The sequence below is a fragment of the Syngnathus scovelli genome, chromosome 10, assembly GCF_024217435.2.
Source record: "Syngnathus scovelli strain Florida chromosome 10, RoL_Ssco_1.2, whole genome shotgun sequence".
Classification (NCBI taxonomy): domain Eukaryota; kingdom Metazoa; phylum Chordata; class Actinopteri; order Syngnathiformes; family Syngnathidae; genus Syngnathus; species Syngnathus scovelli.
Window position 1 is genome coordinate 4,165,960 of NC_090856.1, and position 24,205 is coordinate 4,190,164.

At 44.9% G+C, this 24,205-nt stretch overlaps 1 long non-coding RNA gene across 14 annotated transcripts in view; it reads right to left on the reverse strand.

Annotated features, from left to right (window-relative positions):
- LOC137840677 (uncharacterized) overlaps positions 1–21,298 on the reverse strand; it is a 90,708-nt gene extending 69,410 nt beyond the window's left edge. For 10 of the 14 annotated variants that reach the window (XR_011087566.1, XR_011087565.1, XR_011087568.1 and 7 more), the window contains exons 1-6: positions 21,098–21,298; positions 20,544–20,618; positions 20,335–20,479; positions 14,875–14,977; positions 13,547–13,670; positions 12,895–12,981 (exon numbers count right to left, since the gene is read on the reverse strand). This is a non-coding gene — a long non-coding RNA (uncharacterized lncRNA). Of the gene's footprint in view, positions 1–12,894; positions 12,982–13,546; positions 13,671–14,874; positions 14,978–20,334; positions 20,619–21,097 lie in introns of all 14 variants that reach the window. The other 4 variants (XR_011087573.1, XR_011087572.1, XR_011087570.1 and 1 more) reach the window with 4 other exon arrangements.
- Between the last annotated feature and the right edge of the window lie 2,907 nt (positions 21,299–24,205).

Consider the following 24,205-nt stretch of genomic DNA (forward strand, 5'->3'; position numbering starts at 1 on the left):
ACAAGTAGGTGAAAACATGTACACACACACACACACATGATGGAGGCAGCATCATTGTCGAGGGCTTTTTACCTGAATGATTGCCCTCAATTAGATCCATGCTCAGAGTGGTTGAGAACACATCAGATATCCACAGCGAGTAGAGGGCCGGGGGTCGAAGCAAGCACAAAGAAATAAGGGAGGTGAGCTACTCCTTGCCACTTTAGAGTGGGAGGGGGGAGCATGAGCGAGGAGAGAAATCACTCCAGAGGTAATGCTCTTAATGAGCTCATGTATAAAATTGGTAGAAAACTCTGCGTGATGTCACACAGTTGCTTGCATGAATGACAGTGATGATTTTAAGTCAAAATAAACTTCGGACTTGGATCATTTTGACATGCTACGCTATTGTATACAAAGCAAAGTTTGATGTAAAAAGTTTGAAAACCACCCCCGAGGAAGGAAGCCATTGTCTCAGTTGGAGGCCATCAACTTGGAATTGTTGTTGACGTATTGTTTGAGGTTCACTGAGCAGAGTGTGCATCCTTTCTCTCTCTGGAATGTTTACACATTCACTTGCTCAGAAAAAAAAATTCTCAGAGCCAACAATAAAGCTCAGATTTACAGTTTAATAGGGTTTCTTCAAGTAAAAAAAAATGCTGACTGTAGCAGTGAGGATTTAAAAATGGATGGAAACAAAGAAAAAAAAAACTGGCCAAAATAGGGTTGTATTGTATTTCGAAAAGGGAAAATATATAAACAATACACGGGAACTTTTATATTTGGCCAAGAAAGTAACTCATTCAGGCTGGTCGTGTCTCAACCGAAATTTGTTAGCCACCAAAAGATAACGCACACAAACGGACACCCGCCATCCAAACCGCTGCCCACTAAAACGCAGCGTTGACTCTGTTTTGTTTTTAATCAAAGCAAGCTCAAACTCTTAATGTGACCCCCCTCCCCACCTAAACAAAAACACAGACACGTCGAAAGATACACACACACACACACTAGCGCGTACAGTACGGCACACTCAGGGCTACAATTACGCCTCAATTAAAGATAATAACATGACCACTTCCTGACCAATCACCTACAGTCTTACTATGACTCAGTGTCTAATCTCTCTCTTACACACACACACACACACACACACGGGGGGGGTCAGACAGTTTATAAAGATAGCGGTGGACGTAGAAATCACTGGTTATTTTCCTCAGACCGCCGTTGCTTTGTGATTTTCGAGGCAGGTGGAGCAAAACTCGCTCTCTTTTTATGGGAGTAAATGTTAGCTTTCTGTGGTTTCCTGTATATACGTACCAACCGCTGTCGAGGCACACACACACACACACACTCATGGTACAATACGTTTTCTGGCACAACAGAAATAACTTTGTCTCTCCCTCTCATGGATGAGTGAGAAACAGCAAGTTTCCAGCAGCCGTTACGTACGCTCGAGTCCTTTCTTGTGTCGCCGTCACGGGATTTTCTTCCAGCCGTCGGCGGCGGCTATAGTTAGCAAAGCCCTACCTCAAATGACAGAGTGCGGAGGCTCTTAGCTCAAGTAGAGGGCTTATTATTTAATAACTGGACTTATTCCCGCTGCAATCATTTCCGAGTAAAGTCATAGCCCATCTGGGAAAGCTGGCAGAGGGCAACCGGCGTTTAGAGCTGACATTTTTTTGACATACGGCAGTTCCTCGAATAATGGCTGGGTTAAGAGGACAAGGTTTATACTCGAAGCAAAAGGAGGGAAAGCGTTACAATAGGAATGGAACATGGAATCGCTTCGCTTGCCTATATAAATAGATGGACAGATCGACACATTGAATTACAGAGATGTATATCTATATTCCACCGCCCATTTTAGGAGTTAGATTTTGGCGGTATGGGAATTCTGCCTGACGACAGTGATAAGTTTGATACTGTTATTCAATTTACCAAACAGCTGATGTAGCCTACCAGAAAACAACTGTCAAATAACCTCCTTATTGGGTAAACCCTGGAGAAAAAAAAAACAATCCTTCTGGTTTGTGTAGTCTGTCCACCCAAAAAAAAAACATTATCAGATTGACACTCTCACACTGTCAGCGAGGCTTGCGGCTGTCCTTTCCCCAGCATGAGGAACAGGTGCAGGAGGAGAAGGAGAATACTTCAGGCTTACTGTCTCCTTGGGCTTAGGGCCTTTTTCTGGCTTGGAAAGGACTGCACTGGAACACAAGGGGAGTCTGGGGGTGCCAACTCCAATAAATCACTATGAACATGTAAATGCCACCAAACCGCATTCCGCTCAAGAGCAAGAGGCCAAATGGCTAGAAAGTTCCTTTCTCTTTCTTTTTCTGTTGTTTTAAGACAAGACCCCTCCTTCCACCCCAACACATTCATGCCGTGCCTGTTTTTGTTTCCCTCTTCCGCCATCTTGCTCTCACTCTCTGTTCCCCCCACCGCGAGCAGCTAATAGCATAATTTGAGGAAGAATGTTCTTGGGAGTTTCCTGCAAATTTGACCGTTTGTCACCCGAGTGACCTTTCTTGCTCCTATCTTTTTGCCTTGTGCGACACTAAAGTGGCGCTGCAATGGCTGCCTGGGGAGGAGGCAGGCAAATGGGAACCAGGGATGGACTGTGTGTGTTTGTGTGTGTGTGTAAGGTCTGTGGCAAAGGGCAGAGGTGGCAAAAGCGATCATAATCTCTATTTAGGAGTGCCGATATTTGGGTGGAAAAATAACTTTGGCAATTGTAGAACTGACACAACTCTTTTATAGTCAAATAGTACAGACTCAAATGTACTCAAGGACAAAAGGAAAGGTATACATGCATTTTTAATATAAATTAAATGCAATAACTATTGGGTGGTAGCAAAAGCAGCGAAACTTAACATTACATGTAGCATGTCTGCTGTTGACAAGCTAAGTGCTAGCTAGCATTGGCTCAAGCTTTTAGGCTATCAAAACTTCCTGAACCCAACCTTGACCAGTGTTATGAACTGACTGCCAAAAACAATGCAAAATTAGATGATAAATGAAAAAAAAATACTTTTTGTGTTTTGTCAGATTAAATAAACACCAGAAGTTCTCATGGATTTTAGGCTAGCGCAACACACTCGCCACAAATCATTTTTGCCTCCAAAAACTTTTTTTTATTTTTTTTTATAAAAGTCAAAGGGTCATGATTATGCCTGTTTTGACAAAGGAAGGACTGGAAAGTACCGATGTCAGTTTTTATAGAAGTAAAAGTCAAATACCATCAGATGAATAAATGCTCAAGTACCGATAAAGGAAAAAGCTACAATACAAAGTAACAAGATTGACCTCCTTGCTTCCCACCAATGCTTCCATACTTTCCATGTGCACTTGCACATTTCCATGCAAGCATTTGCCACATTTTATTATGCATATAAATACACGAGTCAAAATGCAGGCTGGCACTTTAGTGCTCCGCTCAGTAGGGTGGCTGAGGTTGGGCCCCCAGTACTTACTCTCTGACACGGAGCTAAGAGTGGAAAAGGAGACGAAGAGGCTAAGGAGCGTGGACGAGCTGCTTTTGGAAGATGCGTGCCACGTTGCATCATTTAATTTGATTTGATTTGAAGCTAAATTGTTTTTGGTTGTTGTATTAACTTCAAAAGGGAGGAGTGCAATCAAAACACTCACGTATAGACACACTCCTAGACTAGATGATGCAACCTTTGCTGGATGAAGAAATAGATATGGGAATACAAGAGCCATTATTTACAAAAGGAGATTGGGAGAGATTAAGAGGTAGCTTTCTAACAGATGTTTTTCTAACTTTTGATTGACTCTGTACAGAATTATTATTAGCAGGCCCAGCTCAGGTTTATCTGGCAAAATCCCCTGCAGAACAGGTATTTGGCAAAACTCCTGCCAGTATTTCGCTCGACGTACAGAGCTGGGCGAGCTTACTTGGCAGGGGATATGTAGTTTGTTCTGGCCGTGTTGGACCAAGAACAGTTCAGAAAATGTAACTCACATTAACAAAAACAAAATTACCAGCAAGTCATTTTTAGTGGTTAGATGCTGTCTAATCATTTGGAATAACAATCAATTGTGAAAAATATAAAAATGCAAAAATAATATTAAAAAAATAGTATAAATAATACACAAAATGCTATAAATCTGCACCAAGTTTTTGTTAATGTTCAGCAAAATGGACTATGTTTTTAAGTACTCCCTTGAGGTGTCCAAAAGGTCACTCGGTTGGCAACAGTCTTAGTTTTACGTCCGCTGCCATATTGATGGTATAAGCGGTGCACGTCAAATCAGGGTATTCCCTCAAAATCGGATTTTTTTTGCAACATTACACAGCACCGGTAAACCCCACCCGAGTTGCCCTACACTAGGCCTTCACCTATCCATATATTCTCTAACCCGAATCACCTCCACCGTGCCCCCTCCCCTCAACATCAAAGGCCATCAATCTCCCATAGTACGGGGGGAAAAGGCAAATATTTAGAGAAGGCCTGAGCCCCCATAAATCTGTAGTAGGAAAGAGAGAGCGAACACGATACCCACCGTACACCTCCAAACAACCAGCCCCCCCACCCTTAACCGTCGTGGCAGTCCCTTTGCAGTCTTGACAGCTAAAGGAAGGCCCGGGAGGCCACAGGAACCAGAGAGGAAGAGAGATGGAGGTCTGAGGAAGAGGACTGGCCAGTGTGGATTGGATAGCGAGAAAGAGAGAGCAAAGCCCACCCTCCCACGGTGAGTGGAGAGCGCCGCGCTGGGTCAGTCAAAGAAAAACACACTCGCCTCCACTAATAGAGAGCTCACACAGGCAGCAGCGGCAGCGGCACAGTGGTGGGACTCTTCGTATGCTCGCCGTTTGATTTACGGCAACTCTCGGTTCCACTCCAATGAGACTTGGAATATTAGCCGGTATTTATGTCCTTTTTGGGTTGACAACAATATGGCCTTCAGTGTAGAAAGGAACGCCGCACTGACAGGTCAGGGTTGCGAGGTCACTCAGAGAGTAAATTCAGGGCAGATGGATTCCCACTTAAAGCAAGAGGCTCCTTCAAAAAAATAAATTACAAAAAAATCCCACAAGAGAATGAAGGTGGAGCTGCTAAAGTTGTAACACGAGCCATAACAATTTTGAGATTTTTTTTATATTTTGTCAAAATAAATGAGCTTGATTTGTTTGTAGTTTTAAAAAAATAGTAAAATAATTTAAAATAAAATACAAAAAAATCATATTTGTTGCAATAATTTAGCCATTTTTTTCTTTTTAATGTCAATTTAAATTTGATTCATTTATCGCGTAAAATATTTGATTTATTGTAAATAAACTGAAAAAAATATTACACCATCAAGTTGGTCTACGACTGAGTCGCGATATATAAACATTTAAACAGTGTTTAATTATAAGAGCCAAAATGGCTGCCATCTTGCAAATGCAGCAACGAAGCATGAATAAAGACCACACTCAAAGACACACAAGACACAAAAAGCTGCACCCTCCAGTCAGCTGTCAATGCAGTACGAGGGATTTAACCAGCTTGGCGTGGCTCGAGATTCCCCCACCGGCTAAGCGAGGGTCCCGGGAGGGGAGGGGGGGAGCGAGGGCCATTGATCCCTGCGCAGAGAGCGTGTCGGGCTCCCCTGACAGACTTGTTGATTGACTTTTCAGCCCCGGCGGGAGCCAGCGCATGCAGATAGAGACACAGAAATGCCTCAACAGCGTAAGCTGACACGTGAGGACACGCATACATTGCCGATGGAAGTCTTGAGGGCGCGACATACAAACAAAGCCGGATAGATATGCGGACCCACTAACGCCTTTTCGGTCATCGCCGCCAACGCTGCCGTATTCATGAGAGCGAGCGGCATTATCATGAAACAGATCCGGCCTTTGTCCTGCCCTTTGTTGGCTTTGCTATCTGTCAAATGTCATGTCTCGGCGGACTTTTATATTTTCAGCCAAAGCGTCAATAATAAGACATACGGAATTATGGAAGCTCTGCGTCTCGGTGCGCAAGGCATACGTAGAATTTCCCAGCCGCTGTGTTTTTTTTTCTTTCGCCCATCACTGGTGGTTATGACAAATGTGTTTAGACCTTTTGCAGATGTGTGACCTTTCTGCAGAGGGCAGGCATTTTAAAACAAGACACGAGAGCAAACCAAAATCACCGTATGCTACATTTGTGTTTTAAGTCCATGAATTTTTTGTCTAGTTTTTTGAAAGCCGCCTAAAATGAAGGGCGGGCTTTGTTTGACACTTTGTTTTGTCGCCAAAAGCCGCGCGGCTAAACTCTTTGTCAACATAAACGAAGGCCTTTTTAACACCGCTCCGGGTTTGAAATGCACGACCAGGTCGCCCGCCGTCCAAATAACGCATGTGCCTGGGGGGAGGAGAAAGATCAGGGATGTGCTGGGAATGGGCACCTAATTGCTTCTTACTGATCCAAATAGCACATCAGAGGCAACGGCACTCGAGAGGACCTCCGAAGAGGTCCGGCGGTTGGGGCCTGTTCATTACCCTGCTGACCCCCCAGCTCGACCCCTCATGCGCACAGATATTACCCGCACACCTCCACCCCCTTCACCTACCCCGGCTCATTGTCTCGTGGGTTTAATTGGAGCGATGTTCCCCATTGTGAGCGCGCTCAATGGCAGTGGAGGACTCCATTGTGGGGCTGAATGAGGGCAGGAGTGTTCATTAGGTGAGTCTCTGAATAAGGCCCTCCCCGGAGGTGCGCTGACGAGAGACGGGGTCTTGCCGGGGATGGCGGAGGTGAGTGAAAACGGCGTGCTCTTCTCCGCTCTTTGCTTCCCTGCTCCTCTTATGTGGTCTTCCTTCCTCAACAGCCTGACGCTTGGCCCTGAAATGCAGCTGCATTTTTGGGTGTGGAGAGGGCGGGTGTGGGGGGGAGGCTTTTGTACGCGGCGGGAGGATGAATCATAGCGGAGAAGAGAGAGGCGGATCAAAGACGGCCGTCGGTAAAAAGCGAGGACCACCTCCTCTGATGGAGGGAGAAAGGGGAAGCGATGAGCCTCGCTTGGCGGAAGAGAAATGTCATCATGGCCGCGCCAGTGAACCAGAGCAAAGCAATGAATGTAAAATTGATCGGTCGTCAATGATTGTTGGGATTTTTTTTTCTTTTATGTAGGAATCTTTATTTTTTTATTTTGAATCAGCACGCAAACTGCTTTTGAGCCTAATAATGGTGTGTGTTTTTTTCTTTTATTTCCCCCAAAATCTAGAATTACTATACCATTGCCTCCTTTTCCGAAATTGCTCATTCATCACCATCTAAAATGACCTCCCAGTTACGATTTATATTGTGGCACCTGTTGCTTTGCCGTGTAATCCACAATCTACAAACGTGTTGGTTTTTTTTCTACACGTGGAGCCATTTTTATTTTTTCGATAAAGAACACCGGATCAGGATTTTCTTTTATGAAAGCCGAGCGGAAAAGCTTTTTAAGTGTAACGTGAAATCCGACGCCAAGTGCGATTGTGACTTTTCCGCCTCCCGGGCTGCCGTGCTTAAACATTTAAGCTGCCACAGAGTTGACAGCTCTTGGCAGACCACCATCGGCCGGCGCTCAGTCCCCCTGCCAGCGGCGGAGTCTGAGTGCTCTATTGTGAGTTTGTGGGCCGACGTTTGTGTGACAGACTCGACTTCACACTGAGCAGAACCCGTTCGCTCATCGCCCGCTCGGCCGCCGATGCCGTCATCTCCTTCGCCACACAAACATACGGGCGCATGGAACGTCTCTGCTCTTTGATTCTTCCTCTGCCGCTACCTTCCGCTGTTTACATTTCTGTTGCCCCCCCCCCCCCGGAAAAAAAAAAAAAAAAAAACAATAGTAGACATCACGTTTGCTAGCTTAGGTTTTAATGCTAATCTGACATCATCGGGTGCGTCGGGTTACACTGGCTCATGTGTACGCACGGAGCCGAGTTCTGGAACTGTGTTATTGCTGCCACACACAAACACGTATTACCGTTTCTTAACAAGGCTGCGTTCAGGTTTCTGTCTCCAAAAGTCCACTCGGCAGCTCTCTGACTTCAAACAGACTCGCTTACCTCTGGCGCTATTTATTTTTCTGTCTGAAAAGCTTGCCTCAAAGCCAGCACGCACGGACAGCGTAGCGTCCGTCTCCTTTCCGCAACACGCTGCCAAGCGTGTGCGCAAATTAATTTGCGGGTCGGCACTGACAGATATTTACCACCCACATGAGGTCATTGCCAGGTGTTTTGGGGTGACGGACACATTTGAGATGTTGCTTCAAATGAGCGATGGTGAACTTAATCTATGCTGAGAGGTCCCGTGGATGTGGGTCTCCGTTCGGAGTCCCCAGTGACGCTCTCTTGTCCCTTCCTGTTTAGCCTGGGCGCCTGCCGCACATAAACACTCGGGGTCTCCATGTGGACATAAGCGGTGGCGGGCAAGAGTCATGGCTTCAATCCGGACAGAACACCCAAAACTCCTCTTGGTAGCACATTTTGAACTCCTCTGACTCCACTCTCAAAAATCTCAGTCTGACCAGACTGACTCTTCTATTCTTCAATGTTTAATAGAGAAAGAGGAAGAGCAACTTTTCTATGGGACTTTGATCACAGGGACGGGATCTGGTCAGCCGAAATGTATTCAAGAGCAGCAAGCCAACGTCGCCGCGCCCAGCTCGCTTTCATCTCAGACATGGACGGAAACCATTATGACACCATATGCAAGAGCCACAAGAAGGACCACACGCAGGAGCCCAAACCATTCTTCAGCGTGAACATCTACTTATGGTCTGACAATGATAAGATGTTGCGGCACACGGCTGTCTGTCTTCAGTGTGATTACAGTAAAAATCCCACGACAGCCATGTGTGAGAGAGCAACGAGGGCAGTAGTTTTTTTTTTTTTGTTCCCTATTGTTTTCCTCGCTGTTTGCGGCTACGTGTCGGGACACAAAGACATACGCGGCGGTCGCCGGTGTCTTGCTCATTGACATGATCTCACATGACGTGCCGCACACAGAGAAAAAGAAACTTTCGTGACAAATGCGGCGGCGGAGATAACTTTGTCCGGCTTTCGTCGTCTTGTAGCACTGTGAGAACCTTCAGAGAGCATGAAATTCTCCAGTTTGTTTGTTTGCTTTGCTTGTGTACCATAAAAGTTTGGGGACGGCCCGTTGGCACGGCCCTGTTTACATGCCGATTGTGTGACTCCGGGGAGATGAAGGCGAGGAGGTCTGGGGAGCAAATGTTTCCCCACGCTACCTCACCACAGAGGGGGCACACATTCAGGCAGCTGATGTGTGAACAACTCGCTGTGGTCGCAATGGACTAACTGGGAAGAGAATATTTCCCAAGCAGTCACACTCCTGACGTTCAGACAAACCGCCCTTTGGGAAGTAAGAAGAAAACAGAGAGGAAGAGGAAAGCAAAAATAAAAGGATGCTAAACATCCCCCGGTGGTGAATACGCTGCCATCTGTGGTCGAGGACTGAAAGGGAGAACACAGCGAGGAGCGCCAGAGCCGGGGTCCACAAGGTGGGAGTCCAGCTGGGTCCCATTAGGACTGGACCACATGTGAGGGGGGGGGTTGTTGGACAGAGGGGGCAACAGAGAGCAAAGAGGGCAGCGGGGAGGAAGTGCTGAGAGCGATGGGCCGAGGCCCTGTGAAGCTTTATTAGTCTTGTCGTCTGCTTTCCTGGACCGAGCCACAGCGAAACCCCCGCCGCCTCCACCGACCCTCGGGCACCGCCGCGGCACAACAGTATAAAACTATTAGGGGGGGGGGCAGGACCACCCAGACACACATCCACATGCAGCCATAATAGCTACCAGAAGAAGGCCCCAGCAGGAGAGCTCCAGCTGGAAAGTGAGAGTAGCGCACATGTGCAAGCAAAGTGCTCAGTCTTTCAATCATGTCACAAACATCTGCCTAGCTTCTTTGTTGTGATGAGTTCATATTTGGACGCGGTGGGACAAACTGCGACATTTTGCGTTTGTGTAATGACTTGCGTGAGATCCCCATCTGGAAGGCTCTGGCCACGCCCCCCTAGCCAGCATTTGCAGAGCGCTGGCATACCTGGGATGCCTGCGGGCTCATCTGCTTGCCGCCCCATCCCTCCGACCTTCCGTAGTCGCTGCCCCCCGCCACCCCCCGCGACTTCCAAGGGGACGCGTGAGAAAAATCACGGCTGGAATCCGAGCCCTTCCTGAAAGGCTGACCGGCGGTGTGAGCTCGGGCAATGATTGCCATCATTTGACAAGGTGGGAGACGGATAATGAGCCTTATGATGATGGCGAGCTGATTCAAGTTAACATTAGCATACTGAGTTCAAACAGCCCGAGTGTCAAGGGGCAAAAAAAAAAAAGTCTCAAGGAAACCGAAGCTGGATTCGGACTACAAGCGGTAAATTCCAATTTAGTACCAATTTCGGACCCTGTGTTTACATTTACTGAACACCTGAAACTAGATTTATATGACAAAGTTCAAGAGGCTGTTTTTTTTTTCTCTCACAGGTGTTTTGAAAATGCTTCATGACAGTGTAAGTAGCAGAGGGAACGGAAAAAAAAAAAAAAAAAAGAGCCTTAGATCCAAAACAGGTTCCGTCAATATGTGGATTTAACAAGAAAGCATCAATGGAAACAGAGCTGAAATAGAATGGAAATACAAAAAAAAAAAAAAAAAAAAAAAAATCCTTCCCAGCGCACCATAAAACATCATAAAGACACTCAAACCATTCTTTTGTTTTTACACACAAAACAAGACAAAGACAACAGAGCAATAGAAAGGCGGCCGAAAATAAAAATCATCCCAATAAAATGTCCCCTTCCCTTCTTTTGAATTTCACTGCCTGCGTTTGAAGGTTTAAGAGTTTTCATTTCAAACAACTGATTAAGCTCCAATTTGCGCCCCAATGTAAAGATTTACCAAGGCAATTGCTCCGCCATGGGAAGTTTACAGTGTCTAATGTGTAACTTTTTATTTTTTTTACACGTGTGCGTAGCCCAGTGAATTCCGTCTCTGACATCACTCACCTGTTGTTCCCACCTCCCTCCAAGATCCCACAGTCCGAGTTACGAGCTTTAATACTTCAGCCATTCAATCATTCAAGTTTTTATTTTTTCTCTCTTTTGCCGCTTGTCTCCGGACTTCTCCCGCTCGTAAAGAAAATAATATTTGTCTTTCCGACTGTACTGTGGACCGCAAAGTCCTCGTGTTTTATTTGAGTCCGGGCAGTAAAAGTGCGTTCTCCGTCCACCGTAAGCTGTTGTTCTTCTCTTAAACTTTGCGAGGGCGTAGTTTGTCTGTCAAACCGCTGGAGGGAAAAATCCCCCCAAAAAATCCAACGTGGACGTCATAGCCAAGTGTGATTTTAAGGGAGGATATTTTCTATCGAGCATGTCATTTATTGAAATGCTCTACCAAAATGCTTGTAGGGGTGATGTATCACCAACACGCTTCCTTGGCGCCAATGTACTACTTTCCTATTGACATGTGTGGTCGTCATCCACTAATAAAATTCATCTCCCAGACTTTAACTGAATTTATGTATTACTTAGAATATTCCACAAAGCAAAAAAAGACTAACAAGCTGGCCTCGGAGTATTTATGTACCAAAGCGACTAATTTGTCACAAGTGCAGGTGCTACGCCGGCTCGCTAGCTAATCAGAGCAGAGAATCAGACGCGAGGAGCGACGATTCATTAAGCGGGCGAGGAGATAAGTGGGGGAGGAGAGGTATCTAGGGAATTATGTCTTTCTCTCCATGCCGCAGCATAAACTTGAAATTAACGAACACTTGGGAAACAGATTTTTTTTTTTTTTATAAATGCGCGCCAAGTGGCTAAAGGTCAAAGTTGTTTTACAAATTATGCAGAGACGCACTGAATGATGATAATTGCATTAATCGTTTCAAAACACAGAAAAATATTTATCCTGTTTATCATTTATTAGATTTTGACTAGGGCCCCGACCGATTAATCGGCAAGCCGATGGAATGGCCATTTCTACAATCTAAAACAAATATAATGACTTTCAAACATAACACAACGTAATTTCCATTATGGCTAAAGTAAATATTATGCTGGATGGTTTTACTGTCTTGTAGTTTTATTTTCCAGAATATAAAAGACTCAAAAGGTCTTATTTTCATTAAACATTCACTCGTGATATTTATATAACTTTTCCACATTTATTATCTTCCCTGTTCTCTTTCCACTCCCGCCGACGTCAACTTAAAAGGCCAGCGACGTGTGCACACACACACACACACACACACACACACACACGCACGCGATGCGTTATATTTCACACCTTATCAGCGAGATAGAGTGAAGGACAACAATCTGCAGCTACTGCACAACGCCATGCCAAGCGTCATCATCTATTTATAGTGCCAATTCACATCACATCACCCACCCCGGATCATTTTTGCCTTCGCTCAACGTGCAGGTGGGGGGTGGGGGGGTGAGCTAAGTGGAGCGTCGGTGACAGAACGGCGCCCACTGCAGTAAGTCACGAGCACTGTAAAGTGCATTCATTCAATCCGAGGGTTTCATCTGGCAACGGGTCTCCGACATTATCTGGCATTACTGTGTGTTCAAAGCACAGACTTGTGGCTGTCAGAGCCATCCATGTGTCAACCAGTCTGACTCAGAGGGACAACAAGCATGTGTGGGCAGGCTCCAAGAGCATCTTGTGTGTGTGTGTGTGCGGCGTCAGTTTACCCTTTCCAGTAACACTACTATCTAATGTTCATCTGTCAGTAATATAATCCTGTCAACATAATCAACACCAAGGACCTCTACTTAGTTGCCAAAGAGTTTAAATGATGACAAAATATAGTCCCCACCCCAGTAGTTACACAACGTTTGCTGTCGGAGCGAAAACTGACAAGAGAAGCTGGGAGACACCCAAAAAAGGAAGAAGACAAAGATGGCACTTACTTGAAGAGAAGGCTCAATGAAGATCACATCCCTCCAGTCCCATAGGAGGCAGTAGTGGTCAGTACTACAAAGGATATTTCTGAGCGTCTGTAAAGAAAATAAAAAAATCTCAATTCTGTCCTGGCAGTTGGGGTCAGAGCATATTTCAGGGTGGGCCAGCGCCCCCACGGTCCCCCCTCTATCTCCGCCAGTGCGTTACAACTGTGGACTACCACCGCCTATAGAATTTAAGTGGAACAGCGCAACACAGTTTGTAGAGTGCACTTCAGCCAGCCGCTTAACTTATGCAGTGTGAGGTTGAATTTAAAAACAACACTTCTGAAACAGAACCGCATATGCCTAGCGTAAGAGGGAGGAAAAAGTCCAAAGTGGTGAATGACAAAAGTATTTCATGTCAGGGTCCCACTTTCTACGTTGACAATGCTATCATTTTTTTTTCTTCTGCTCAATATGATCGTTTGACGGCGACCCAAACCCCCAAGATTGACAATACAAGAAGAAAAGATCAAAGATGGGTGCGAACAAGCTAACGCCGAACGAGCAAGAACATGTGCGCGTGGTTACCGTTGGTTTGGGAAGTCGATACGAGTGTAGTCGGAGGCTAAGAGGGGGATACGCTTTTGTGGCTGCTCGTGTTTAGGTTTGGCCGCACCTGATGACAGAAGGCAGTTCTTGACTGGCTGCTAAGTTGCCCGCGCCGCCGTCACACTTTTGATCCAACTTCGGGCCAAATTGAAGGTTGCATGCAAAGCATCAGATGGCCCGGGACTTGAATTCTGGGACAAATGACATATTCAGAAGATTCCAACTCAAAACAGACAAGGCCGTTAAAGACGGGACTACTTGTGCCAGAAGATGAGTAGGGCAAGAAAAACAATGTGACGATGATGTCATAATGTTGCCTCAAAGCTCTCACGAAAACTTCATAAAATTCCAGCAAACCAGTGTGGCGCAAACTTATCACTTCAGTTTTGGTACAGCAGACCTTTTATTTTTAAAATTTGCATCCTTTGCGATGTGAAAATTGCATTCGACTGCATTGCGGTGTTGATTTGAATTCGATTTGAGTCCAGCCCTAATTGTACTTCCTAAAATGAAAGGTCCACTGTGATGAAAATGTTGATACGAATACTGATACGAACCAAAAAATGAAACGGACATAATTACAGGCAAATAAATCTCAAATTTGAGCCATTCTCCGTTGTCCCTCGCCAAGCCGGCCGAATTACGATAACAACTTCCAAGTGTAAGTTGTTTTTCCTCTAAAATGACATCCTCGAACTGCCTTCTATAAAAGCTCTGTGTTGTGTGTTTTTCTTACAAAGAGCCCGAAAGAATTTAGCCACTTACACTTTCATTGCCTGATGCCCTTTTTTATTAGGCCCGGGTATTTTACGAGCAAGAGGAATGAGTTATGTTGGCTAAACGCTGCGTGTTGTTTTAGGACCCGTGCGGGTTCTCCATTAGGGTAGTCATTTTGGTCTACACCTCATTCTGCAGCCCATAAAGAGCCAAACCTCAGAGAATGTGCGTGGCTAAGCGAAGCGTGGAATAACAATGACACAAGAATAGAAGCCGCAGTCCGAGGGTGAGAAAAGTGATTGGAAAACAAGAATAGAAAGGAGACGAGGGAGGCGGGAGCATCAAACGAGCGGCGAGAGGGGAAATATGAGAGGCATTTGATTATTCCCATGGCTGGATACTTAGCATAGAGAACCCCTTTCTCTTTCTGACTTTCAAGCACATAGAGCCATTAACACACACATAAACACACACGCAGTGCCGATCATGGTGACCACCCAGCCGGTGCCCCCTGGCCCCCCACCTCTCACCTTGCTCAGGGGCGCTAGAGCTGAGAAAAACTACACCATTCACTTCCTACGCCCTCTCCCCCCTCCCCTCCCCTGTCGCTCTCATTGGGTCTCTGTGTGCTCCCATTCATGTTGTAACAACTCATAAAGGAAGCAGACTTTGACCCACCTCAGTAAAAGTCGCCAATCTACTTCGATCATCTGTTGCGCCGAGGCGGGCCCGGGCAAATTCGCGGCGACTCTCCTGGAGACGAGGCTTGTCTGATGATTTCCTGTGCAAAGTAAAAGACGAGATGTTGTTCAATTGGCTTGTATTGGAAGCACGTTGTACGAGGTGATAAGCGAAACATCAAGTACATTTTAATATGCCAACACGCTATCAGAAGATTAGATATGTCAGAGTTTAGGGGAGCGTATCAAATACTTGGCAGATGATGTCACTACTTTAAATGCGATACACACAATGATTAGCAATTGCTCTTTATCTGGAGCGCAATAAAAGATCGTCAACTGCAGTCACCATGAAAATAGGTTGGCAACACCCTGTGCCCAAATGGACACGAGGCACCACACTGAAAATATCATAATAATTTGTTTAAAAAAAAAATCAAACTTATAGCAATGCAAATTACTACTTATTTTTTGACGATAAATTAACTGTATTTTTTTAATATTCATAAAATACCCAAAAGTCAATTATCTGGCCTGATACTCTAGGGGGGGTCAGTGGGCCCTCTGTGCCCCCCTCTAGCTCCGCCAGTAGTTAAAATTATTTAAACAGTTTACCTAAGATTATTTATAAGCAGTCCCTGCGTTAAATTGACTTGGTACTCAGGAGTATGTGAAAATGTACTTCATAGCGCATGTTAGTCTTTAGACTTGAGCTCAATGGATGTCGCTAATTGCTGATAATGCAGTTGATTGAAAGCAAATAAACAGAGAGATAATCAGTCAGAGGCTGGCAGGCAAACAGACAGTCAGGTCACTCACATGAACCCACACACAAAGAGACAGTGATCAACATGAAGAGAGTCCGACCAGTCATTTGGAGCCACATGTGGGAGCAGTAGCAGGGAAACCAAACTGAGGTCAGAGGTCACGCAAGATTTGGCTTTCCCGCTTCTCAACCGAATCGTCTTTTTATACACACAGTCGTCCAAGCTCTCCGACCACACACACCTGCCGTGCGGCGGCAATTTGGCAACCCGAATGTGAAGGAGACATATTTTGTCATTTTTCCACAGCATCTTGATGCACATGTGTTTTCTCCCGCTGCCACGCTCTTCATAAACACATCAATTGGGCTGACAGTGCACAGCGGGAGGGAGGCTGAACCTACAGACAGCCGGGGGAGGGAGACAGAAGCCTCATAAAAATACAAAAAAATAAAAATAAATTCACTTAATTTATTTCCCTCCAAATGCACACTCGCACCTGACTAAATCATCACGCGTCAAACTGGAGACGGCCCCCCACCGCATACGGACGAAACTCGATCCCACTTGTGCTGTGCGTACCCGAGCCAACGCCGGCAGTGAAAACACGCCACGCACGGCGTACGCGCGCGCTTCCGAATGGATTGGGCAGATGTGCCGTCCTTTCAAAAATCTTCATGCCCGTGTCTCCCCCCTCCCATACCCACTGACTGTGCATTTGTAAACACGGCCATTTTGTTTGCGAGTCCTGCTTTGCCCTACGGAAGCTGCGAAGGCAAAAATAGTACAAACAATATTGTAATTGATAAGTAATTGCAATAAGTTATGTTAAACATGAGGTCACAGCAGAAAAAAAAAAGGACCAAAACAGAGCTTATTTTGCTAAACAGGTGTTTTCATTTACTTCGACTCAACCCCCCCCCGGCGGCCACCCGTCCCCGGGCTCCCACGGACGGCGGGTCTGCGTTGCCAGACCTGCATCTAATTTGAATGTGGGAGTAAAAATAATGAGCTGCAAATTGCCTTTATTTAGAGTTCACGGCAAATGTCAGACGTAATTGGCCCTCGTGTCATGATTTCCACATCCAGGTGACGGCTGATTTGTTTCAACTTTGCCCTCTGTTCTTTCGGCAAATGCACAAATCCCGTCCGAAGCAAAGAGGTGTCATTAAAAACATTAGCATGCTTTTGAAATACTTCACTTTTTGTGTGACTAACTTGACGAATAGAATCCATTTCACACATTACCCGGATGAATGGGACGGAATGATTGATTGACAGCTTGCCGGGTTGCGCCTACAGTAGCGACAGTGACTACTAATTTATTTTTGACTAGTTCCATCTTACCATCACTCTCTTTGTCAAAATCCACAGTGGTGGGACTAAATAAACATTTGCGTGTGCTCTTTTTATGGGCCTTAAGTGTTTCTGAGCAGATGCATCATGGGAGTCGGTGAAAGGATTGGTGAAAGGGGGCCATAGCGAATGCAATCTGTTTTTCCTCATAATGTGTGCACCTAGCGTAGACTCTGAAAGGGACCAGTAATTAGTCTGCCCAAGAGGGAAACACTCTTTTCCTCCTGGAGCATCAAACAGTATAAAGGTAAGAGCGGGGTGGGCATATAAAAAGTCTCCACACAAATATTTAAATGGCAGGTTTTCTTTAGGGAAAAAAAAAGGAAACTCCAATTTATAATCAGTCAATGCCATCAGCCATCAGTCAGTGTTGCCATGCGGAACGACATTGGACACGTTTTCGTGCCCTCTCCGAGGTGAGCTTGATGTGTTTGTGCAAGGCTAAATCAGTTGGAGGAGGTGATATGAGGTGCGTGTGTTGGGTGCCCCCCCCCACACACACACACACACAGTGATTCATGGGCGCAAATGATCAGGGGTGAACAAACAAGCAAGCAAGCCACCCGTCGGTCTGCACAAACAAGCAAACAAACAAGTGACGACACACAAACAAGGCGTCGAGCGCAGACTTCAAGGAGATCAATCGCTTCTGCGCTCGGGGGGGGGCGGATATTTCCTTGTGAGGTTTCTATATCTATAATAACTGTCTGAGTGCTTTTAAGAATTGTTTGGTGTCACCACTTTGCATGCATCTCTCCATCGCGTGAACACTTGTAGTTTGGAGTGTCGTTTTGTTTTTCTTATGTGCGGTTGCTATTGTGAGCAAGCGTGTGTGTGTGGGATGTAACCCAAGCCGAAGCGGCACAACACAGCAGCCTGTTCAAAGGCCTGTTTGTATTATTACAGCTTGTCCAGCTGCTCAAGACAGACAAACAAGACTCGGTGCTCTGGGCTGCAAAACAGACCTCCCACCCTATTGTGGAAGCCCCCATGGCCCTACCCGGCCCAACTTTTCGCGTCAGATATGAACAAACTCACGCCTACGCAAATGTATAGACGGGATATCGCCACACATGAAGGCCGCTTTAGTAGAAAACATCTGATTAGTCATTTATCCGAAAAAAAAATGAAAATTCCAGTTAGATTGATGGGACTGTCCTTATTGTAAAGTTTTGTGTCTTCATCTATTTTGCAAAATGGCTACGCCAATGTTTGTATAGGAATGCCCTAACAGTTTGAAAAGTGCTTCTACATTTTTTCAGCGCGGCGTAATGAGTAACACGACCTCCTGTCAAAATAGTGAGTCTCCAGTCCACATTTGCTTTTCGAATCCCACATACTTCCCTGAGCAATGATCCCGAAAACAAAATATTGCTTTATATACACAGCGATCCGCTCGGAGGGCCGATGGAAATTAATGCCTGTATTTTTAGCGCGGGCGTTTTTGTCCACAATATTTCTTTCAGACTGCACTCCGCTGGCCTCTGAGCGGCTCCCTCCTCTGGAGATCTGCCAAATGGATCTGATCGAGGTGATTAAGATCACGGTAAGGCAACACTGGCTCCCTCCTTGCACCTCCGTCTCTACGACCCCCCCCCCCCCTTTATCCTTTTCACCTCAATTTGTGCCACTCTTGCTCACTTTCCACCCACTCGCACTCCTCCGCTCGGCATCTCTCCTCCTCGTCTCCACCATCGCCCTCTCTGACTCAGGGTCCCTGTGTGCCTGTATGTAACATCAGTAAAGCTGTCAGGCAGCCAGGCCAAGGTAAACAGCCCAGCGCTAGGTTCAGGGGTGATGGGGGGGCCTGAGATGTTTTTCCTCGGGAACCAAGGGACCCCCGGGGGCTTCTGGCTGGGGCCAGGGAGGAGGAGGGAAGATGATCCCCTCAGCTGCCCCCCCTCCCCACACACAAACATACACTATGACAATCTTCCCCTTTTTTGTCTCTTTCCTCCCCATCACTGTGCGTGGTGCTCATCATGCATCTGTGTACACAAAGCTCTTGGGCAGCAGCCTCATCACAGATTTACATCATCATCCATCAACATACAAACACACTTTCTAGATGAGTCATTTACAGTGGAACTTATAAAATCTGGATTTTAGTGCAAAAACAGTCATATTTATATCATTCACATTATTTTAATTTATTTATTTTAACGTAATTAGCTTATGTATTCTAATTTAATTGTGTTAACTTACGTAAAACTGACTGTGCACTTTTTACCATTTTTTATTTTGATTCGAAAAGCAAACAAATGCATTTTCAACCTTGGAGGTTCTGCTGTAGTGTATGAATTATGACATTCAAGAAAATACAACTGTGGAGACCGGGGTGGGGGGGGATCTATGGAGAAGAGCTTGTGAGTTGAGTGGCAACTAAGGACAGAATAGAAGAAGATAGAGTGAAGTGATATCCCTAACCTGTACATGACCCTTCTCATTCCCAGTAAGCTGCTCCCTCCGACGGTGGCAGATGGCCCGAGATGACGAGCGAGACGGTCTCGGAGCGAACCAGAGGTAGCAAATCAGACAAAGCAGTAAAAGCAGACCAAGTGGGACAAAAGAGACGGAGAGTACGGAAAGAAATCGAACTTTTTGGAAGCAAAACTATGGTGAAGAAAAAAAAAAAAGCGTGAAGAGTGATTTAATGGGGGAAAACAAGAGAGGGAAACTTTAGAAAGAGTCTGGTCCAGCCAAGAAAAGCATGTAGAATTGAATTAAGGTACAGGGAACACAACCGAGCACAAGTAGAGAGGAGCAGGGGTGCAAAGAGAAAGAGGAGGACCATTACCTTTCTTACATTAGCCGTTACATCCCTTGGCGACTGTTGAGGGGTAAAAAGGGAAGAAACATCACAGGGTCGGAGGAAGGATTAGGATAATTGGAAAGGACTGTGAATGGGAGAGCAGCTTCACTAGTGGCCCGTGTATATTTGCAAATACTATTGCTTTGAGACAAATGGAGCAGCAGGTGGGGCCTCTTTGAATCATGTTGATGAATATAAACTTTCATTTTTTGTTCATGGGCCGAGAAAGTAAGTGCTTCTGACAGAATATTAAAAAAAAATGAAACTCATTGTTGGAGCTAACTATTGATTTGATTTAAAAAAAAAACGTTGAATGTTAGCGGCTGGCTAATTGTAGCGTCAACCTAGCCCTCCGTGTACACAACCTACTGACATCAGCATGACATTTATCAACCACCATTTCAACATAAATCTGCTGAGCAGAACATTTAGTGGCAGACATTTTTGGCCCAAGAGCAGAGCTATTTTATCACTTCATCAGTGACATTTAGGGCTCTCGAAAGGCTCCAAAAAAATGTATATTTACCTTTCAACGTTTATGTGCAGTTTCGATTCTCTTCCTTTTCCCATTGCCCTGTCGCCATCATTCTTCCTGTTCTGTCGCTGTTCCGCATCAATCACAAACTGCCACAATGGTCTGTGACGGCTCACCAACAGGTCTGACACATGTCCTGCAACCCAGGGTAGCTTGGCTCAACCAGCGGGCCGACAAAACACATCTGGACCCCAACTTACACAGCATTGGCATTCCAAAGCTGAAATTCCAATAGGGATTGGAGTTATGTGCCAGTTGATTCCATGTGTCACATACTGTAATTATGAGAAAGACATCAAATGCAACACATTAAATAACTTTGCTCCAATGTGTCAACAATCTACATTGTTGTATTTTAATGCTGGCAAAAAAAATATAACAATAACAACTTTAAGTATCTGTTTAGATCAAACCAACCACAATATAATAAAGGGATTTTCCTACAACTGTTGCGTTACAAAAAATTCGAAACTTAATGTAAATTATTGTTAAACATTCTTATTCTGAAAGGTATTAATCAAAATGCTCATGACTGAACTTAGTTTTAAACGTATCCTTAAACACAGTGCCATTTATCAGGCCGTAAATTGAATCCATTAAATTACGTGTCAAATTAAATATTGTTATTCAACATTAACTTATGACTAGGCTGTCGTGAGTTATTGTTTTTAATGATTTTTCGTGCCTCAATGTTGCGTTTTCATAAACACGACGGACATTAGCAGAAGCACTTACGGAAAGTAAGCTAACTCACCAGTAATGAGCGGGATGAGGGGGACAAAAAAACGGCGAAGTCCCAGTCCTTCTACGTATTGTCTTTAAGTTTCGTAGTTTTGGGTTTGATACCGACTTGAGAACTTTTAAATTGAAGCTTGTATATTTGAAATTTCTGAAGTTTGCCACAAAAAGCCTTTTGCCGCGCAACACTATCAGGCAGGTGCGTCACTAGCAGTTAATCACAGGAAATGGATAAAGAACTTCCGGGAGAGTTAGAAAAAAAAACAATAATTATAATAATTATTTTTTTTAGGTTAAAATGATGTTTACTATTTTCCACACTGAATTTCGTTTTTTTTAAATACTTTGAGATGGAAAAAATGTGATGTTAATGTTTTGGCCATCCTCGCGTATAATGACGTCATTCAGCCATCGCCTCTTCTGCTGGTGTATGGACAGATAGACAAATTTGTAACTAATTAGTCAACTAGCTAGTGAGTTAACTTTACTATTTCATATTGACCTTTTATGCTCGAAGTTAACTAATATTTTACAAAAGAAACGAGACTAGTAAGACAGTCATTTGCAAAATATGAAAGTCTACCCAGACAAAATAGGTTGATGAGTTCTTGCAAGCATATTGCTTTCTAACCATCATAAGTGTGGTTAAGGAACCAACCAACACGGTCAAACTACACTATGGCACATTTTTAAAAATGAAAATGAGCCGCAAATACATCCAGCCGCTGAAGTCGAGCAAGTGCTTACATGTGTCGGCTCACTTTTAACTCTCTTTTGCTCACGCACACTTGATCTACTTAGATCTCCCACATCTAACTACCACTTAACCTCACTTTCTCTCCTCACCCATCTGCTCCCCCCCCCCCCCCCCCCCCCCATCCATCATCCAGCTGCGCTCTGTGTAATGACTCTATAGTCATGAACAATATTAATCCACACCGTGTCCAAATGCATACACACTCACTCGTGATCAGAAAATCTTTTACTTTGTTCGGAATCCAATCTCGGCCTACTTCACCGTTACATCTGCCTCTCCAAGTGTTGTTTCGCTCCTCCGCTGTCCCTTTTTCACGTGTGACATTTCTCGTCTTGAGTGGTCTTATCATCTTGGGCCTTTTATTTGCCTCCAGCTTTGAACTTGTGTCCTCTTCATGTACCACACGGACTCCGTGTGAGAAAATAGTCTTGAAGTGACGCACGGTTATGAATAGGTGCTTGCTGAGAGACACATTTTGTCAATATGTTGCTGCAAAAAAAAACACGATGAGGTCAAACACAAGATGACACGAGGAGGGTTTATAAATCTAAAACCTTATGGCATCCATATTTTCTACATCTGTGTTACAGGAGAAAGGAGGCAAGGGTGTGTTCGTGTTGTAAAAAGATGAATGTGCACGCGTGGGACCTCCCTTGGAGAAGTGGAGTAGAAAGACGCCTGCTGGAAAACAATAAATCCTCTATTAAGAAATATATCGCATGTTTTGACTCAAATTTTCCGCTCGGCCTTGTGACTACTTGTGTGTGTTGTCTCTCCAGTGAATTGTGGCCTGTTGGTTTGGCTCCTCTGAATAACCACATGGGCCAATATTGGGTAAAATTGCACAATTGAAAATGACATCGAAAAGGGTGAGCGCCGAGTATTTCCTGTCGACGGCAAGTGGCAAAATGGCCGCCGCTAAGACAGATGAAAACAAGTAGATTTTTCGGCTTAATTCATATACATGATATTAAACAAAATATTGCGTTTGGTTGGTTGAGTGGGGCAGCTGCTCCAGGCTGGGTGATGTTCTCAGCGAGGAACTGTCAGATGCATTTTGAGCAGGTGCAAAATCGTAGTTCAGCCTTGAAATGCATCGGTCCTGGAACTTTCCTGACAAGCTTTGTATATTCTTCTCACGCAATTTCTCAACACCCCTTAATAAAGTTGGACATTTGTTTCAAATAAATGTTGCAAAAACGGCATCAAAAGCCAAAGAGATTCCCAAATTTGACAAAGTACTGTGTGACTTTAGAGACTTCTATTTTGTCAAATTGTATTTTTTGCACCACCTCTGGGAAATTCAACTTAAAAGGTCCCGCTCTGATCTGCGATGTTGCAAAACGCAGTTTGCCGCTTAAATAGATGGCTCCCAAAATGTATTCCTGGCTCAGCACGCTAACCCCCAGCGAAGTCTTGGTAAACAACTTGAGCATAATTTGGCCATCAAACTGGGCTACATGCACGAAGAAAGAAACAAAGCCAAAGTGAAAAACACAATCTCCTCGGGGAGGTAATTAAAGTGTCCTATGTGATTAGCCATGTCACGTCAAGGAGGCTAGCGTGAGTTCTTCCTCGGCTGCTGTGTGCGTACTGTACTGCGCATGCCTGTGGTGCTCCGGCCTGGGCCTCAGATCATCGTTGGTGGCGAAGGAGAGGTGTTGGGAGACCCTGGTGGAAGGGGTGGGGGGGGGGGGGGGGGGGGGGGAGACAGAGAGGAAAGATGCTGGGCTACAAGTGGACACAATGTGTAATGGCAGTTCCAGCTGAGAAAACACAAGCACCCGAGGAACACTAAAACCTGAGGGGTGAAAAATATGCGAGGCCTGCCGATAGGTCAGATTCCCCCACCGTATCTAATTCGATTTTACAAACTGTAAGAAAACACGCTGCTGTCTGAGCAGTAAAGCAAATATTTCAATTTTTTACACTTTTGCTGTTTTCACCAATGACTCAAAACGGTCTTTTCCCATCTGCTTTTTACAAAGTGTATGTCCATAAATACTGGCCGGGGGAGATTATTTACTCAAATGCAGAAGTGGTTCCCAGAGTTTATTGAGCCAAGGCTCATATTTACGTGAATATGAAATCGCACAGCACACTTCCAAACAAATGTCATACAAATATTGACAGAATTTTTTCTAATTTCTTCTGCAACGGTGGTTCCAAATCGCTGCAGTGAACGACTTCACATTTTTGTAATCGGGATGATAGTCGAGTCCCCTTACCATTAATCGATGACATCATTGACAATGTAAAGTATTATTTATGTCTATTGATGATGAAACCAAGACAAGTTGTCCCTACCGGAAGCCCTTGCTTACTGCATTCCATGCATCTGCTCATTCAGTTTCATGTTTATCATAA